The sequence below is a fragment of the Microtus pennsylvanicus genome, chromosome 13 (genome assembly GCF_037038515.1).
Source record: "Microtus pennsylvanicus isolate mMicPen1 chromosome 13, mMicPen1.hap1, whole genome shotgun sequence".
In the NCBI taxonomy this organism is placed as follows: Eukaryota; Metazoa; Chordata; class Mammalia; order Rodentia; family Cricetidae; genus Microtus; species Microtus pennsylvanicus.
In genome coordinates, this window is record NC_134591.1 from 26,635,377 (window position 1) to 26,642,001 (window position 6,625).

A 6,625-nucleotide genomic window follows, 5' to 3' on the forward strand; every position below is an offset into this window, starting at 1 on the left:
GGAGAGGGACGTGATGGCCACCGCCCTTGTTCAGCCACTGCGCGGTCACCTGCGTGAGCCAGAGCGCCCGGGACGTGCTGACGGCTATGCTGGCAGGGGTCCTCCGAAACCCTATCGGGTGGCGCCCCCGCACCCCGCGGTGGGGGATGTCTAAATGGCCTTCTGGCCAGAGGGGCATTCTCCCATCCGTAATATTCGGAGCCTGGCAGCCTGGAGGCCTTCCGGGATGGTTTTTTTCCAGGTACCCACCCACGCTCGCTCTAAATCTCTCTACTGGCCTTCTCTTTGGATGAATGTTCCTTTTGCACTGCCAATGCCTCCAAGAACGTCATTTCTAATACTATAGCATACAAGCAGAGATGTATGCTTCCCTAATCCTTTACAACTAAATTTCAGGTACCTGAAGGTAGAGGCTAAGTTGCCCATCTTGGAAATTTTCAAATAAATACAGAATTATATACACAGTAACAAGTTTTTGTCTCTGGTCTCTGAAAGCAGAGCATGAGGTCTTTTACCCTGATGTAAGAGGGTAGAATTGTGTTTGTTCAAGTAAATGCAATTTACATTTTAGCAAAGGCTCCATTACCGCCCCCCCCCCCAAATTATACAGGTTGGTTGCAGAAAGGAGACGAGCAAGATTCATGGTGATATTTTATTAATTATGTGATAACATCTTAGTGTAAAAATTATTTATTCAACCCAGGTGAAAATTAATCACCAAATGTTCGCTAATGAAATGGTACTCATTACTGAACCAGCTAAAAAAGGCAAGTCAAGTAGGGTTGGCTTATTACACAAATTTCACTAACCTAAGCATATATATGAGCCCAAGCTTATGTCTAAGACTGAAGTTTAATTTTTCCTTAGAAAGCAGGTGCATAAAATGTTTCGGCTCTCTCCTAGCTATGTGTCGGGAGGACAGCTTAATAGTGCTCAGTACACAATAGTAGGAACCATTACACTCAAGATGGCTCTGAATCACGACCTTATTTTGAAGAACTGAAAATCCTTAAGATGTCTCAGCTACCTTGATCAAGACATAAGAATCAACAATTAAGCACATTGTCACTGTTAAAGTCATCCTGAAATGTTTTGAAAGAGAATAAACTTTCACGTTTATAGTCATTGTGCGGAGGAAAATCAAATACTTTCAAACTGTGAAGAGCATGCCTTAAAATGTGAACCCCAAAAGAGCTAAGCACTGGGGGGGGGGGGCGGGATGTACGTAAATCTATTTCTAGAAAACCCGAAAGTGTCCTTTGAAGTGCAAAAGTATTATTCTAAATTTATTTATTGAATCACGATATCATCAAATGTAGGTGGCCATTTAACACAGTTCTTTTGGTGAAGTGGTGAAGTGGGGAGGGGGGTCCTTTTATATGAATCCCACCAGGAAAGACTGTCAAAATCCAATAGAATACCCTGTAGATGAGTATATACAAACACTTCATTTGTGGGACTTTTAAAAAAGGTTTTAGACAGACGGCTAAAATAATATTATAGATAAGACTAACTAATTGTTTATTCAAAATTATGTATCATGATACTTTAAGTCGAAAGAAGCCAAAGAAGCGATAATAAATCTCAAATAATAAATATCAACATAAAGCAACACAAAATTTGTCTTTCGGATTCTGATCCAGGCAAACAAGTTGTTTGTCCCCAAACAAATAGAAATGATGGCATCATAGTTTTGAACAGCAAAGAGATGAACAAAGCACAGGAAAGTTCCCATGAGCTGAAAGAAACATGCCAAATGATTTCAGTGTTGGCCATTCACCCAACCAATTGGCAATGTTGCCAGTTTCTTAGACTTTAGATCTGATTTTTAAGAAATATTTCTCTTTAGTGGAAAAACCTAAGAGCAACACAGTAGATATCTGTGCTTAGTGTTAGTTGGCATCTGCTAAAACTAGGTGGCCTGTGAATATCTGAGAGTATTTTCAAAATGTCTCAAAGTTAAGATTGAAGCAAACAAAAAAATGTAACAATGACGAATAAGACGTGGAAATCTTTCAAAAACAACCGTGTTTGTTTGTCTTTGTAAAATCTATGGATTTGCCAGACATTGGAAAGAATTACCTTCCGGTTTTAATTTTTTGATAGCTCCAATCCCGTGCCTTCTATTTTTGAATCATATTAGATGTAAAAAGAGGGGCAGAAGGAGTATGTGTTGGGTTATGTGTGCAGTGAGAAAGGAAAAACCCTAATGGAGACAACGTCCTGCTTTTCACATTAAACATCATAGGTAAATAGAAACAAGCCAAGGGTGGTACCTGACATTGCATCTTTCATTCGGTGCTGAGTTTTAGAGTTGTTACTTTATACAATTTGTGTCATGTTCTCTAAACAGCAACACAAAAACACAGCTGGTTCCATCTAGTTTTCATACAGAAGAATAGTAAATAAACAAATCATTGAAATAAACTGAGTGAAGAAGAAAAAGAACTGTATCCAATTTTGTTCCTTGTATGAATTTTTGATAGAAACATGTTCAAAAAGTGTTTGTTTCATTTCATTACAAATGAAATGGGCCGTATGGATGGTTCTGTGGATAAGGCTACTTGACTCATGACCTCAACTTGATTCCTTTAGACCTACATGGTGGAAGGAGAGGCCAATTTCTGTAAGCTGTCCTTTGACCTTCACGTGTGTGCTGTGGCTCTCTCACAAGCATACAGACAGGCAGGCAGGCAGGCAGACAGACAGACAGACATCTCACACACACACCTCACACGCTAAGTAAATAAATAGATGTAGCAACAATTTTAAAAACTGAGGTGACATCTTTGGATTACCTTTGGATAGGCAAAGTGTATTAAATGAGCAGTCAGTTTCCAGACTTTTTCGGCATCGCTCATTCGGCTCCTTCTTTAGAAACTGCTACGAGACTTCTCTTTACTGAAAATGTACCGAAGGACACCAGCTGCTAACACACAGTAGCTAACATGTAGAAACCCCTGAATCTTTCTCACACACAAATCTTTCTGATCCATGGTGTTGCTCATCTTTGAATCATCCACATGTTGAATTCACAAAGAATAACACAGAGAAGGAGGTAGTTAGTTCTCAACTCCAAACACAGAGAAAACTAAGAGTATATCTACACAGGCTCAACATCAATCATTAACTGGGCTATGATAGTATAATTTTCAGGACTATCTAACTCTGATTTCATCTGTTGAAAGCAATATTGTAATAGCTTTAGCCTGACTCTCGGCTACAGAAACAAACGATCCATATTCACTACTTGTAATTCACTTCACAACTTAGAGACATCAAATGTTGAATCAAAAAAGCAGAGAAACAATGAAACCCGACTGTAATAAGCTTAAGATCATTTCAAAGAAAAGAAATTATTCTTCTCATTCCAAAACCTCCTGATGGCTTCCAGTCTGTTAGATTTGGGTTTAAGTGAGTGGTGACCCAGAGTGGCCCATGGATATATATGAGAGAAAACAAGAAGAGAATTGGATTCACAGCTAGAGACTTCCTGCTCACTGAGTGTATCAAGGACAAGCAGCATTGGCATCACCCAGAAACCTGTTTGAAATGCCTGCTGAGCCAGAATTGGTCTTTCTAGAAGATGCTCAATCTGACAGCACATTAACGTTTGGGAAATGCTGACTGCCAAGATCACAGAATTGAGATAAATGTTGTCCGTCTGATGTTTTGGCTGCTGGTATTTCTAATTGGAAAAACAGAGAAATACTCATACCATAAAAAAAAACCTAGAATTTTTTTTTTAAATGAGGCCTCAGATATGGTAAAAGATTTCTCAAGATAAGGGTTTTAGAAGAGCCTTCTAAAATCGTATCGTTAGGATTACAGGCGAGTTAGACAGATGCATGTGATCTTGGCTATTTGTTCTAGACAAATTTCTATTTTGCTTCAAATCCTTCAGAATTCTATGAAAAATCCTGGGTTGAGTTTATTTCAGGTTTGAGAGACTGAGAAAACCAGCTGACTGTATAACGTGACTCTGAATGCTTTCTTTCCTAAAAAAGGATAAAGCATCAGCTTCTGAAATGGTCTGTCGCTGGCCATTTAGGAGTCATGCATCTCCCCCCTTTAACCCCACCATCCACTCGATCCTCAACTGAACAAAAATATTTTCTGTCAAGTAGTCTTTTCTCAAGAACTAGAAAATGATTGATCTAAACTCACAAAAATGTTGGATTGCCCATCTCTTAAATGTATGCATAAGAACATACAAGCCAAGACAAAAACAAGGGACATGTGGGCTTCTTCCAATACTGTCAGGACAGTCACTGAAGATTTCTAAGTATCACCCTAAATTCAACACATTATATTTTTTTTGCAAAAAGAATGGTCAGTCGCTTAAATAATGCAGTTATTTGCAAAATAAAAAATACAGAAGCAATGCATTGTACTTTGAATCATTCTACACAGGATAAATGATGGTTGGCTGTTTCCACTGTAAAAAGGAAGTCCTAGAAATCATGTTGGAAGGAATTAATGTTTTTGTGTTTGTAAATTAAACCAGGAATACACCAATGAGTCTTAGGAACCTTCTTATGCTGGCATTACAGGGTACAATGGAAAATACAGTCAGGCCTCATACTAAACAGATGTCATATTTTATAGCCACTATGCCACTAATCTTGGATAAATTCCCAAGATCCTTGTCCCTTGGTTTGTCAAGCAGGAAAAGAATGGTGAAAATACTGAAATGCTGACATTCTGCAATCACTGCAAAAATCATACAAAATACTGTGTGTAAATTGTTTAGCAGAGTTTAAATCATATTACTGAAGGAGAGGGAGGGAGGGAGGGGGAGAGAGAGAGAGAGAGAGAGAGAGAGAGAGAGAGAGAGAGAGAGAGAGAGAGAGAGAGGAGACTCTACAATGGCGCTGCTCTGCAACCCAAGTGTGCTGTACTGTATGGAGCACATCAAAGCTTTCAGATGTCTTTGGGCTGTTTGGTTTTAAGGCTAAAAAGCCAGCAACATTTGGAACCACATCAAGGATTCCATTCTATTCCCACTCCCCATCCAGTGAATGACTAGTTAGAAGGCCACGCCAATATGCATGTTGAATACAAGAAAAAACAAGTTCATAGCCAAGGAAACCTGGCACATTCCTTAAATCTTTGTCCAGCCATGGGAAGAGAGCAAGAATCTAAGTAGATGTCCAACTAAGACACAAATTTATGTGTGTGCCTCTTTCTTTCTCTCCCCCCCCCCGCAAAGTTTATGTGTGTGTGTGTGCATGTGCACACAAGCATTGTGTATGTGTGTGTTAGAGAAATGTGCAGACTATATTTCTTTATGGCCACTATCCCCATACACTCAAGGAATTACCTAAAATGTGAGCTTGCTGTCTTTAGGGATGATATCCAGAGGCAGAAGGCATTCTTGTCGTTTGGACGTGTAGTTCCAGCACTCAGGAGGCAGAGGCAGGTGAATTTCTGTGCATTAAAGGCCAACCTTGTCTACACAGAGTTTCAAGATAGCCAGGGCTACATAGTCAGACCCTGCCTCAAACAAAGAAAGATAGAAAGAAAGAGAGAAAAAGAGAAAGAAAGAAAGAAAGAAAGAAAGAAAGAAAGAAAGGAAGGAAGGAAGGAAGGAAGGAAGGAAGGAAGAAAGAAGGGAGGGAGGGAAAGGGAGTGGGAGGGAGGGAGAGAGAAAGAAAGAAAGAAAGAAAGAAAGAAAGAAAGAAAGAAAGAAAGAAAGAAAGAAAGAAAGGAAAAAAGGGAGGGAAAGGGAGAGGGAGGGAGAGGGGAAGACAGGAGAAGGGAAAAGAGGGAGGGAGGAAAAAAGAAAACGAACAATACTTAACAGGAGTCTTTCCCCCTGTTTAATCAGGCTGTCTTACCTGACACACACATTGATGCGTTCTTGAAGCTGGACTTTCCACAAGTGGTCCTCACCCCCTTCTGAATTCCTGCTCAGTGTTTCTGTCTCCTGTTATCTCACATTTGGAAAACAAACTAAAACAACTCTTCCAGCTGCTTTGCTTGTCCCCTGCTCGCCGGTCACCGAAAAGCACTTTTCCTTACTTTGCTTTGCCCCGTTAGTTTGTCCCATTTTCAAACAGCCTCTTCAATAAGTTCAGAAGCAAATGTCCTGTCCAGCACTTTAGTTTCCAAATTCATTGTTCTATTTTAGGTGAAGATAAGAGAACTAAACAGAGGTTCAAGATACCTTGTGCGTTTTTAAGGTATTTAATACTGCATGAGTCCCCAGGTTTTTATTCATATCCTAACAAGCATTATAGTCCATGCCTTTCCCTATTGGATGCTGTCCCACATTTTCTGCTCTTGAGTAATGGAGAGTTTGCAAACTCAGCCATAAACAAAACAAAAGGAATTCACACACTCGGTAGTTTTTTTTTTTATTTTGTAATGAAAGTAATTTCTAAATTAGAATGAGTAACTGTGAAATATGCAGCTCTAATGGATGATTTATATTACACCTCCTGCATGCATGGTCCAGGAAACATTGTGGAGGAAGGAGCTCAAAGATTGTAAGAGTCAGAGGTTGGGGAGAACTGTTACAAGACAGCATTAGCTGGGCGGACGCCTTTAATCTCAGCACTTGGGACACAGAGGCAGGGGGTTCTCTGTGAGTCTCAGGTCAGCCTGGTCTATAAGAAATTGT